The sequence below is a fragment of the Lutjanus erythropterus genome, chromosome 16 (assembly GCF_056507025.1).
Source record: "Lutjanus erythropterus isolate fLutEry1 chromosome 16, fLutEry1.hap2, whole genome shotgun sequence".
Lineage (NCBI taxonomy): Eukaryota > Metazoa > Chordata > Actinopteri > Lutjaniformes > Lutjanidae > Lutjanus > Lutjanus erythropterus.
Window position 1 is genome coordinate 12,027,825 of NC_139332.1, and position 14,347 is coordinate 12,042,171.

General features: G+C 40.7%; 1 protein-coding gene across 3 annotated transcripts in view; it reads left to right on the top strand.

Annotated features, from left to right (window-relative positions):
• Positions 1-696: 696 nt before the first annotated feature.
• Positions 697-14,347, top strand: part of fam49al (family with sequence similarity 49 member A, like) — a 46,856-nt gene continuing 33,205 nt past the window's right edge. For all 3 annotated transcript variants that reach the window (XM_084738669.1, XM_084738671.1, XM_084738668.1), the window contains exon 1: positions 697-1,029. The gene's annotated coding sequence lies outside the window, so the exon portion shown is untranslated. The remainder of the gene's footprint in view (positions 1,030-14,347) is intronic.

Below are 14,347 nucleotides of genomic sequence, written 5' to 3' on the forward strand. Positions count from 1 at the left end.
AATAGACATTCTGTCCCCCCAGCACACACACAAACGTACAGAGTGACAATTTAGCCACGGCTCATTTAACAGAGGCCTTTTCGTCCGGGCTGCGGCCCTGAAGTAAGGGTCCTAACCGGAGTTTTCACCACACCAAACTCTCGCTAAATGACAAGGACACACACAAACAGATACTAACTCATAAATGTCAGCTCATACAGTAAAATATAAACAGCCTCACACTTGCGCTGCCTATAACCACAAATAATGAGAATAATTTCCTTCCCCTCTGCAGCAGCACGGTAGCAAACGATGCTCGGCAGTCACCCACACAGTTTGCAAAAATACCCTGCTGCACATCCTCGCTCACCATGATTCACTTTCACACCATGTGGACAGAAAAGTCACTGTGCTGCTGAAACAATGTCAAACACAATACAACTCTGCACCACACACACACCCAACACAACACAACACACACAACAAAACACACACACAGCAGTGCCCCCTCCTCTTATTGCCAGCAGGCTAGTGGGAGATGTTAGTCAAAGGGGGGGAGGGGGTGTTGTGAGGACATGCCGAATGCGTGTGTGTGTGTGTGTGTGTGTGTGTGTGTGTGTGAGTCTGTGTGGTGGGGGTCTTTGTGAGTGAGCGAGGTAGGAGGAGAAGGGGAGAAGGAGGGGGGACAGAGCGTTCTATTTCTCATAGACCAACAGCTGCTGTCTTTAGTGCGGAGACAGAGTGAAGAGAGGAAGAGGGAGGGCTGTGTGGCGTGAGGCAGTGCGTGTGCTCAGTGTTTAGGTGAATCCACAGCCCTCTGGCTCACAAGGATAAAGGAGGCTCTCCGAGGAAGACTGAGACGGGCAAGACAAGGACTTTTTCCCTCTTTTTTTAGGCTGTCCTCTGTCGTTTTTTCTTCTTTGGTGCCTGCCTTCAGTCTCTTTCTGCCCTTCTTCTTTTGTTCCCTGCATCCATCTGTGTGTTGGTCCAGAGAGAAGGAAGGAAGAGCAGAGTCAGAGGCATCATCCTCCCCTCCTGCACGCCCAGCCGGTAAGCTGAGCCCAACACTCCCCCGTTTTCATTTTCCGCTCCATCCGTTTTAGCTCCGATCGCACAGTCCCACCCTGCACCTAAAGGAGAGGCTGCGAGCTGGAGGAAGAGGCTGAAGCTTGAGGATGGATGTGGGTTAGACTGTAGATGGAGGCTGGTGGATGACTGGTGCTTTGGTGGAGGGATGGTGCTAGTGCTTGTGGGTAGACTGGACATATAGCGTAGGTGAGGATTCTGGGAGCTAGGGGAGGGAGCGTTGAATTTAGCCCCCGACCACATTGAACCCCGTGGGGCTGGTCATAACTGGGGCTTGTCCTCTTTCACTGCAGTGCTTAACCAGAGCAGCACGGTCACTGCCACAGCCACAGTCACTGTCACACACACACACACACACACACACACTCCAGCAAAGATCTCTGTGCATTGTAGCAGGAAAATGTGGAGTAATATGCTTGTGTGTGTGTGTTTTTGTGTGTATTTTCAGTGAAAGATGACAGTTTAGTCACAGGACAGACATTATGTGACCTAGAACCATCACACTACATGCATCATATATCACCTCGATGTGAACAATGTGGCTAAATTGCATGTCAAGCTCCATAATCACACATGCATTATAACATCAGGAATTGCTGGCATCACTACAAAAGGCAGTTTTACACAGCGGTGTTTGAGGTGTGTGTGTGCGCCTGCTAAAAACAATAGCCCCAGATTGCACTGCTGATCAGAAGGGGTGGGTGCATGCGACTGGAGTGGAAAACAGGGGAGGAGGGAATGAAGGAAGGAGGAAAAATCTGAATGGAGGGATGAATGAATGAGGGCGAAGGCTTTTCAGGAGTGTTTCGTTCTTTTAAATGTGACGGAATTCGGGTGGAGGGGTTTGGTGTTAAAGGGTGAAGCGACCCACGGTGCTACTGTGTGACTCTGCAGGTCTTCTTTGTGTGTGCAGGAGGAAGAGCGGTGGTGCTATGGATGGAGGGATGGATGGAGAAATAGTAAGGTAGAAAGAGAAAGCATGATGAAGTGCTGTGTGTGTTTGAGTGTGTATAGGCGGGTGGAGAGGAGAGGTGTGTAATTGAAAGATCTGGGCCCCGTCTATCCCTCTGTAATCTACTGACTCTGGTTATAATCCATATGAGTAGATTAAATGATGATTTACTGCCATGTTGACTTTCATGACACACACACACACACACACACACACACACACACACACACACACACACACACACACACACACACACACAATAATTTAGTGTCCAAGGAGGTCATGTTGCACTGTCAGTGTATTATGTTACAATATAAATCACACACGATATACAGGTATGTCTTATCGTCTCTTTTTGTACAACAAAGCTGTAGGCCTACTTGATAATACAGACACATAATCATAATAACTATATTATCACATATCTATATAAAAAAAATTTAAAAACGCTAATCAACAAATCCGTCTTTAATTTTGTTTATTGTGCGTTTTGTCTCTTTTTTGGCAGATGAATAACACTAAGAATACAAGTATGTGGAGGTTGAGGGAGAGTCAGCGACCATAACTGTACAAAAACGTACAAAAAGTGCACTTATACTTAATGGATACTAAAGAGGCAACCAGACGAATTAATGAACTGAACCAACAGAAAGAAATGTAAAATATTTAAGAGCATTCAGTATATTTAAGAGGCCCTGCAGTATTTACATAAAATGATCATATCTGTAATAAAAAACATGATGTCAATATTTTATTTTTTAAATCACAGTTATCGTGAATACCGGTACATCATGACACTCCTAATACATACATATATATTACATTTATCAATACACAATTGGCAAATTTTCAACATGTGTAAATATGTGTATATAAATATGTAGAAATATGTGTATATAAACCTACTGTATATACATATACTAATGTATATACATATACATGTACATATACAGGTAAATTCTGTGTACACAACCGTCTAAGATTATATATAGTACTGAATAGCACACGTCTGTATGCATATATACATCTATAAATAGAGGAAATGTATGTTTGATGCATATTACTGTAATTACAAACGTGCTTACGGTGAATGATATATTGATTTTCAACATATGTATTTAAATATTTGTGAATAAACATACTGTAAATATATTTTATGATCTGATGGATACTGGATTTTTGGGACTGATACCAATACTGATATTATGGAGTAAAAAATCCAGATATCAATCTGCCGATATTCTTTATATAGAATATAATATACAGAATATAGAATATATACATAAACAAAGAGTTGTAATGGCAGGATATTATATAGTTTAACAGTATACGTTATTATTGAAATGATATCAGGGCACTGAAACAGTAAACTTTCAGCAGTATTTTTAGTGATACTAAATTAAAAAGCACAAATATATGTATATATAAAACCCAAGTTAAGAAAAGGATAAAAAAAATATATAAAATGTTGTCTGTAAAGCTAACATGTAGAAACATTATATATAGCATTATGTTCTGTTTTTTAAAAAAGAGTTTAATATGGGATATATTTGTCCATCAGACATATCAGACAACATATGTGCCAGTACTAATTTAGACTGATATAGCTGCAATAGGCAAATATCGGACTGATAATATTAGTTGCCTGATTGTGATACTTCAAATACATCCATGTGTATATACATACATATATCCATACATTGTGTATATATGCATATATACAGTACATATATACATTCATCAATACACATGGGAAAATATGCTGTATTGCCACCATATGTATTGAAATATGTGTATATATATACATATACTAATGCATATTCAGAAATATGTTGTATATATACTGGTACTTTGTATGTGCAAAACCATCTAAAATTACACATAGTACTGAATATCACATAGCTTGTCATAATGTATTACTGCCATTTGAAACATACTTACAGTGAGTGATATATAGATTGATATACAGACCATATAGATAGATATACAGATGTTCAAAATGTGTATTGAAATATATGAACATAAACATACTGTATATACATTAACTTATTTATATACAGATGTTGCACATATATAATATATGTTTGATGCTTGTGATGATTTATTACTGTCATATGAAACAGGCAACATGCAATGAGTGATATATAGGTTTTGCTGTACAGTCATGAATCAAAATATGCAGATCATAACCCATTTACATGTATGAATAAACAGCGAACATGTGTGTGCTCTGAGAACACGAGTATGTTAATCAATGTGTGTTTTTGTGTGTGTGTGTGTGTGTGTGTGTGTGTGTGTGTGTGTGTGTGTGTGTGTGTGTGTGTGTGTGTGTTTCAGTCTAAGATGGAATGGTGGCTGCTATGGTATTTACTCCGCTGTTGCTAGGACACTCCCTTTGAACATTTTAACCGAGCCTTTTCATTGGCCTGCCACGATGATGCAAGATTCCCTCACCCCAAATCTTTCCTGAGCGCCCATAGAAACATGCCCGTCTGCATTTCCTTCTCTCTCCTCGCTCCTTCTGTCACTCTTTGTCTCGCACCCCCCCCCTTTTCTTCTCTTCTCTCTTTTTCTGTCTCTCTCCTCGTGCGTTCCCTCTATTCATCTCTCGCGCTCCGTCATTAACTCATTAATTCATCCCTTGTCTTAATATTTCTTTCCTCCTAAGCCCCTCCCATCAGTCTTCATCACCTCGGTACATTCTGTCACTTCACTCACTCTCATCTATTCAAAATGCTCACTGCAAAATGGTGTTGACAGCATGTGGCGGTGTCTTCCAGCGCTGCACAATCATTCTGTCCTGCTGTCTTGCAGGGGATTAGCGTATTCTGTGTGTCTCTCAATGTCCCATTTCCTCTGTCCATATGAGGTGCCGTATCTTACTGGGTTGCCTTAGCGTGTGTCAGGATTATCAGGTTTGACAAGGCAGAAGACAGGATTGGGGGTTGGGGCGTCACGGTGGAGGAGGCTGTCTTTGTATTTCTCTTAATGTACATCTCCTCATGTATTTCAACCTTTTCTCCTCAGTTGTTTGAGCTACACATTCATGCTATCACTGCAATTACCCCAAGTTCACAGCTTCGCAACATTTCCCATGATGACATGTATTTCACACTACAGACGTGTGTAATCTTAAGGCTCCAGCATGTCATTTATTACATGTTAAGGAACTGGGAATAGAGGAAGGGGGTATGTAAGGTTGCAATGTGTAAATAAAGGTGGAAAAAGGTAAGGTAATGTTTGTCTTTTTTTCCCCTTCTCTCATTATTTATCACCACTGAAGCACTGTCAACACAGCTCATCAGGTGTAATGGTGTGTAATGATCTCCTCCAGCTTTCACTGAACTAGACATGGCTGAGGTCGCAGCACAACCCCAGCTGACAGTCTATGAAGTAGGCAGATGAGTGACACGTACAATGACACGGAAATGTGTGCAGCTCCTCCAAAGTGTCATGGTTCACGCCTGAAAAAGTGCTTTGTCAAAACATTTTGACACTGAAGAGATGCTAATGGGACAGCCTGAAAGAGCATTTTAAAGGCTGCAATAAAGCATCAAAAAAAGTTAGAAAGCTGAAAGTTAAAGGAGAAATATGCAATGTATTTACTATATAAAATCATAAACTGACCATGATATGCTGACTGTAGCTTCTCTGATGATACTGGTACAGCCAGCACATACTCTTAAAATTTCCATTGCGGTCAGGAACGACCATTTTTGGTTTCCTGTTTCATGTTATTTAGAGTTACTATAATTAATGCTGAATGTTTGCCGAATGAGTAAGTGTCTGTTTATGAGTTGTTAGAAATCATTAATAACCTTGTAGAAGGAGTAGATGTTTATAACATTTAAACTGAGCATTTTGTTAATGGAGTTTGGCAGGCAGTAAGGCAGGCAGTCACTGAACTCCAACTGCAGTGTCTTTTTGGAGCAGTGGGAGAAATTAGCCATTATTATCGTTTATAACATTTCACAGCAATTACATTCTAATGCACAAATAAACATGCCGACACCTCCACAAAAAGGCTGCACTTTGTGTGAAAACAGCCAAAGTGATCATCAGTCCGCTCTGCCTGTGTGTGTGTGTGTGTGTGTGTGTCTGTGTGTGTCTTTATGTAGCTCTCACAGACAGAGAGCAGAGGAGGGAGATGGAGAGTGCAATGTAACCATTGGTCACCATATATTATAAAGTCCCAACCTTACAACCTGCAGTCTGCGCACTGTATTGGCTGGGGGCTGCACAATATAACAAGCTGCCCAGAAATTAAGCAAAATAATAAAAATACTGGCAGAGAGCAGGGTCTCAGCAGATACAATTCTAGTTATGTAGAGGGATTATTTTTTATAAGTCTATACGTTTTTGTTTTTTGTTTTTTTTTTTGGGGGGGGGGGGGAGATTCTCCATAGTATGCCTCTGAACCCAAACTATCCTTGAAAATCCAGCACTTGCCCTCATCAAAAGAGCAACAATGATCCAAAGGTGGATTATTGCTCTTTTCTTTACTTAGAAAAGCTTATCCAACAGACTTCCAGTGATAAATCATGATGCAAGAAACAAGTGGATGGACAACCATGTTGCATTCAATCCTTTGATTAAAATACAACATCATCCATATGTTTGTCCATGTGGTCCAACTGGATTCCACCAAAATGCCTGACAATCCATGTTTTATCTAAACGCTCCTAATCTTGTTGACTCGCCGACCCATCTGTCCTGCAGCAACATCTGCCATTCAAACATCTGTCACTTGAGCTTTCATGCTTTCCATTGATGTTCCTTTTGTTTTTGTTGAGAGTTCAGAGGTTGGATCAGATGGGTGTTGAAGCCAGGGCTGAGATAATTTCCGAATTTGAGATGTGAGCCGTCTCCACCTGGTAATCTTGCGGTTTTTAAGCCAGTGTTGCCAGGAGTCAGGGATTACTCCCGCAGATCAGGGATGATCCTGTTAAAGGGCGACAGGGTGGGGTAACGGATGGTGACGGAGGGTCCAGATATGGCATGCAGAAGGTTACGTCAATGCAAGAAGTATATTCAGTACAAACAGCTTTGGGTCAAAGAGCTTAGAACAAAAGAGAAACTGGAGACACTGCCCAGGCAGAAATTCAGTCTTACAATCTTAAATTTCTTATTCCAGTAGTGCAACATTTTTGAGAAATGTACTTATTTGCTTTGTTGTTTGGAGTTAGATGAAAAGATCATTTCTACTGTCGTGTCTATTTGTTAAATATAAGGCTACAGACTACAGAAAGTAAGCTTAGCTTTGCATAAAGACAGAAACGGGGAAACTGCTAGTCTGACTGTGTCCAAACATGACAGAACCCTCCTACCAACACCTCTAAGGGCCTGTGTCCATATACCATTTTTTTGGAGAGTAACGGCATTAGCCACAAAGCTAATTTAATGCTATACTAACAGAAAGTTGACTACATAGCTTTACAATGTGCAGATAAAGGCACAACACTCACCAGCAACATTCAGTATCTGAGTGATGAACCCCCACAAATGAGCTTTTCTGTTTCTGTTATGAGTTTCTGTCTGACATAAAACAGGACAAGCTCCGCCTCCATCCTTTTTGTTACCAGGGTGACGAGTTCCATCTAATATATGATTGGTCACCTGAAAAAAGTGAAGGTAATGACACCAGTATCTTTCTGAAAAGGTCAGAGATTTTCAACTAGAAGTAGTAGGGCTGCCACACAAAAAAGGTGAAGCACACAGGAAAAAGACACTGGGCGCCACAACTTTTCTCTACATAGCTACTTGCGGCGGCAGACACTCCTTCCTCATTTGGAGCGACAAAAAGGGATGCTGGCGCTCAGAAAAAAAACGGTATGTGGACACGAGCCGTAAGCCCACATTTAGACAGAATCAGGTGATGTGACGATTAGCTGCAGGGTTTATGGCGGTGTTAGGGGTTTTCTTTTGTCTGATTCTTCCTGAATGTGGCCTAAAGCTCACTAATTAACAACTTTAAACCTCATTTGTTTAATCTGTCCAAAAAAAGTAAATGTAAAAATAAAATAGTGTTTTCAGAGCAGACTTACGAGCCAAAGTATTTCTTGGCCCAGGAACAATAACTTCCTGAAGTCTTCACTGGTTGCCTGGCAACCTCATGGCGATGGCGAGACTTTTTACACTTTTTTTTTTTACACGGAAAAAACAAACAAGATATAAAGTGTTAATTAGTGAGCTTTTGAGGTGCCGGTTGACTGATTCATCCTCACAGTGCGGACATGAGAGTGGCATCAATCTTCTCACCTAACTCTCGGCAAGAAAGCAAATAAGTGTGTTCCCAAAAGCTATTCCTTTTAGACAAATTAAAAATTCTGATTCGTAAGGTTATGTCATTTCACAGCACGGTCACCGGTTTCAGGATTTCAAGTGTCAGTATCTTGAAACAGAGAGGAGCAGGGATCTTCTAAAGTTGAGAATGAAACACTTCAGTCAAGAAAAGGTGATTTAACAGAAACTGAAATTCTTGTTTTGAAAGAAATTAGACTTGGGAAGACTTGATTAAAAAAAACTTGCCGAACAAGCTTTGAATTGAGGGACCGTTTAATTGAGCACATATCTATGAAGTAATCCACTGAGTCAGTGGAAATAGTTTTAGGACACAGTGAGATTTAATTCACCGTGACAAGGGAGCCAAGATCTGATAACTCTTAGATCATATTACTTAACTCTTGATGCTGGATGACACTTGTGGAGACTTCTGAAAAGTCTTATTAAACTCTGTTATCGTCCTTGTTACGAGTGTCCTGTTGAAACTCTTTGAAATGTGTGATATTACATCCAGTAAGACATAGAGCGAATCCTCTCCAGCCTCTGCGAGTCTACTTCTAACCGGACATGACTTAATTGGCTTTTCTAACTCTCTATATGGCAATGAAAGAGGAGATGGTGAGTTTCTGGGTGTAATCTGATTACTTCAGATCTGCTCTCTGAGGACTTCCTATCATGGCCTGTTGTGCGTCGATCAGATCAATTTTTGTCCACTAATGTCAATGAACAGCCCAAATGCCCGCCCTCTGGTCATATTTAAGATCAATATCCCCAATTCAGTGGGAAGGTGAAGCCAATTCAGGCCGATGGAAGGCTAAAAAGAGCAGAGCTGGAGAAGAGGAAGCGAGACAGTATTGCAATTAGTGTAATAAGTGAGAGGCAAATTATCTACTTAGCGATGGTATCTCAATCGCAGCTCCAACTCTCTTAATAAGTTCTGCTGGATCATTTAACCAAGTGTTTGGTTACTGATGCTCTAGGTAAATACACCTCAATGGCAGAGGAACACTTTGGCTACCTGAGATGAACAGAGTGTGTTTAGCAGTCATAACCAGTGGGAAAATTGGTAAAAATTAGGGTAATTTGTGATGACTTCAGTGATGTCGTGAGGAGACAAGCCAAGTTTGGGCAGTTTTTGATTGTTATTGCTATAATAGCCTGCTGAATAACCTGCAGGTCTGGTGCACCTTGTTTTTTTTGTGTTTATTTTTTGATAGTCAAGCCTACCAAGAAAACAGAATGGTAATACTGGTATAACTGGGTCAGCGAGAAAGGCTCCAACTGAAATCTACCAGCAAACACTGACCCAGCAAATTCTCACCAGAAATGAAAATACAGTATGTATGTGGTACAGCATGTGGAAAGCAAACAGAACAGCTTGCTAACATAACAACCCCGAGTTGTCAACTGTGATGTGGATAGCCGAAAGAATCTTAAAGCTCATAAAGACAGAAAATCCTTGTCTGCACAGAGTGTAACTGTATTAGTAAAAGAAATTGATTAAGAAGTGGTCTGGTCAAGTCTGGAGTGCTGCTGATCATGGTCTCTGTTAAATCTCTATCTCCTCTCTGCAGTTCATCATTCATTTAGAGCCTGAACAACCTTAGTAACCCCAAACAGGCACAGCAGGTCTGTCAAGCTAGTAATGCTACTTAGTATCCAAAGAGTTTGGAGGATGGTTTCATTTTTCTAAATCTTCTACAGCCAAAAAACACAAGAGTAAAAGTGTAGGACATGGGTTTTTATCTATTCTAACAATAGCTGTAAACATTGGCATGTCTGGCTAACTAGCATATTCCAGCTTACTATGAACAGTTATAGTGCTAACGTAGCACTTCTTGCACAGCCAGTATCAGTAACAAAGATTATTTTGTGGGGTTCCAGGTTATGTTAGACCTCAGTTGTGTAGTACATTCAGTGGGAGTTTTTATCAGTTAAGCTCAAAACATCTTACCAAAGGACCGCAGCTGAAAATTATCCAGTTAGCTAAGAGTAAAGATACACTTGCTTTTAGCTACCTGTTTGCAAACTTGTCCATATGGCTACTACGCGTAGCTGCCTCCATTTTGAGTGATGGTTGTGTGCATTTAAACAGCGTGTTTAAACAGCAAACATCTCCAGCGTAACACTGGCACATTTAAATGTTGATTAATGTGTGTTTTTCTTATAAATAAAATGGATGAAAAAAGAGTCCTGAATGATGCTGGGAGTTTAGGCTAAAATTAGTGGCTCTGGCCTGCTCTTTATTTGATTTGGGGAAGCAACCCTAGCCAACATCACCAAAGATAACCAAGCGGTACATTTACCTAACACATCGATTAATCCTCAACCTCAAAGCCTTTGGTTTTAATGTTAAAAATGACACATTTAGCATTAATGTATCCACCATAACCTGTAACTCGTCCAAGTATAGGCACATTTTTATGCAAGCTAAACAAGGTTATGACAGAGCGAAATATATTCTTAAATATACTCTACTACGTTATGTAATACTAGGGTTAATTAACTCTACCTTGCAGTACAAAAGCAATGACAATGGATGAGTTTTTGGTGGAAACCTATAACTGATCTTTTAGCTTGACATCATGTAGACCTATGTGGCAATCAAGTGCACATTTACAACCTTTTTATTTCTAGTCACACTAAGTCTGAGTTTTCAATCAATCCATGACACCTACAGTAATTAGCAAGTCAGCTACGTTAAGATACGCTAACAGCAATTGTTCTTTAGCTCAATTTGAGAGGCTTGTTTTTGTCGAAGACTCATTATTTCAAAAATTACAAAAGATTTCAAGTGATAGGCAACCATTATGACTGTAAACCACAGAACGGAAAGCTTGACAGATGCAGCAGCAGCAGCAACCAATCCTAATTTCAGTATCATCATTGTATGTCTTTGTATGTTGCTATCTGTTTGTGTGTGTGTGTTTCTTCATATGTGTGTTTGCCAGATCTGCCGTGGGCACACTGTGATGCTGGCAAACATGCTTGTGTTCAGTGTTTGATCAGGCTTGTGAGAATATTCACATAGATTCTCTCCCTTTTTCCATTTCTGCGCACATGGACACACTCACATGCTCACTAATTAGTTCAGCTTGACTCAGTGAGGATTTAACTACTGTATATATCATTTGTTTTTTTCCATCGAACAGCAAAGAAAGAATATGAATGTGACTCAAAAATAAATCACTGGACAGAAATAAACCGCAACAACAGCCAAGATCTCAAACTTTCACACCAGGGATCCACCAACACGTCCCAAATCGCATCCTTTTTAGTCCCTTCTCATCCTGTTCCATCAATTATTTTTTTTTCTCTGCATCAGCTTGAGCCCATACCTGACATCGCAGCCAATTTCCCATATTTCAGAGCTGCTGCTGCTATCCTGCCCCTCCCAGTGGGACAGGGAATAGTGTAACACTGCATCCTCTGCCATGTGAGACACACTGCAGCACAGTGTGATGGAGCATCGCCTCCGTCAAGGACACGCCGGCTCTTCCCGGTATGTAGAGGGTGGATGACTTCGACATACACGGCTGAATATAGATTCTAGGTCACACTGGGTCAGAGGTCACCCCATTCATTCATTCTCTGTAGTCATGTGTTGCGGCCAAGGGATAGAGATTCATGCTGTGTCCCAGTTCCACGCTAGAATGATAGTATGCAGTATGTACCAGATACAAATTATGAAAGGAGAAATGAATGTAGTAGTGCTGTTAATATACAAACTGATAACAGTACGTTAGCTTACTGAAGTCCTGAGCAGTGAGTGACGTATCCATCATGAAAGCATTATTTTCAGTCATGGATGGGAGCCTGGAGCAGTTATCTAAATATGATGATCTGTAAACATCTTTTTCAAGAGTTGCTGTTCTTATAAGTTGACTTACCATAACCTGTCTGGCTGCACTGACCTCGTCCACGCACATTGCCATTTTGTGGCCATTTATCTGTCACCATTTTCACAGTGCATTCTCATTCCCAACTTGTCAAATGTCGCTGTTTTGTCTCAACCATTGTGGACTCATACAGACATCCACAGTGCCCATTAGCGTCTGAAAGAGACGCGCCATGCTTTTGACATAGTATAAAGATTGAGAAAGTCCATGTCTAGAGTAGGTGGGGTGGATGAATGGCTCAGACAAACAGGACTTTCACCCAGGAGACCAGGGTTTGTGCCCCATGTGAAAATGAAAAGTTATTTAAAGTTTTAAAGATCCAATGTGTCAGATTTAGGGGGATCTAGTGACAGAAAATGGCAGAACGTGAATATTAAGTTCATAAGTATGTTTTCATTGATGTATAATCACTTGAAAATAAGAATGTTTGTGTTTTCATTTCCTCACAATGAGGGAGTGGGTCCTTTTCCACACAGGGCACCATGTTGCACCACTGAGATTCTGCAGTAGTCCAAGAAAGACCAAACCAAACACTGCCTCTAAAAAGGGTCTTTCCTGTTTTCCAAGGCCATTGTAGGCTCTTCTACACATTTGGAAGGGGTGGGTGAGGCGCATTGGTTGCAGTTACACTAAATACAGATCCATTAAGGTACATAACATTACGTGCTTCATGTGACTTCCTTGCAAGTCGCTTCAGTGATTTCACAACACTGACCACATGTTAAGAGAGGCTTTCTAGCAGCACCTCACACAACCACTAAAGGAAACCTTGTGCATCAGTACGAAATGCCGGGGGGCGTTACATAGCAGTGTTGGTAGTTGACACGCTGGAATGAGAATTGTTTGGATGTTCACAGCATCCTATACCACTGCAAATGGGTTAATAGTGGAGTGAATGGACCGGCGCATCTCATACCGATGTTGAAGGGTACCTTGAGGGCCCATATGAGACATCGAGGGGCGTTGATATTACATTAGTATTTAGCAAGTTGGCATGAGAACGGGTTGATTTTTCTGGCTCTGGCACCATCTCTGATTGGCTCAGATGTTTTTCCAACCAGGGAAACAGCTGTTAATGAGCACAACACCAAACCTATTGGAACTGTTGAAATATCTGAGACAAGAAATTTTGTGAAAATGTTTTTTTTTTTTTTTTTTTTTTTTTTTAAAAGATTTGATATCACTCTGGGTTTGTTTTCATTTACTATTTTTCCTATTCTCTATTTCCACTTTATTGACAGGACAACATTAGATAGACAGGAAATGGGAGAGAAAGAGTGGGGGGAACGCATACAGCAAATGGCCACAGGCAGGAATCAAACCCATGGCCGCTGCTAAGGATGGATAGCTGCTGTACACCGGCTGAATGCTCTCTACCAACTGAGCTACCGGAACGCCCAATCTGTTGATTATTGTCAATGTCAGAAATAGGGGAAAAAGTTGATCCCTGTTCTCAGAGCTCAGGATGACATCATCAAATGTCTTGTTTTGAGAAATTGGACATTTTTTCTTAAAGACTCAAAACTCAGCGGTTGCTGATTACTTTAGTAGTTAATTAATGATGAATTAATTGATTAATTGTTGCAGCTCAAATTTCTATTTTTTGATAAAATAGTGTGCAACAGCACCACAAGCATTTAATTCAATTTGTCATTTTCCAGTGTCTACACACTACCATCTAAAACCCTGCTAAGAATTTAATGAAGGTTGGCCTGGTGCTTTAGACACATACCTCAACGTTACTGGCTCTGTCCTAGCTGAGCACCTCTGCTGCACGTCATACTCTCCTCTCTTTTGTCTGTACTATCAGCAACTGTCCAATAAGATGACACAACATATGATTGTGTTGAAGAGGAGAACAGTGGCTGATGTGCATGCAGACAAACAGACAGGCAGGGAAGTAGACAGACAAAAAGACAACCAGATGGATGGACAATGAATGGACTTAAAGAGTGAAGGAGAGTTGAAGGAGAGAGGACAATCACAAGACAGCGAGACGCCCGGGAGCTGAGTTTAAAATGCCTTTATGTACTGTTTTATAGTAGTCCTTGTCGCTCACCGTCTGTTTTACACACGCACACACACACACACACACACACAAAAACACACGTTTAGTTCAGTTTAAAGCAGCTCAATGCAAATCAGATTA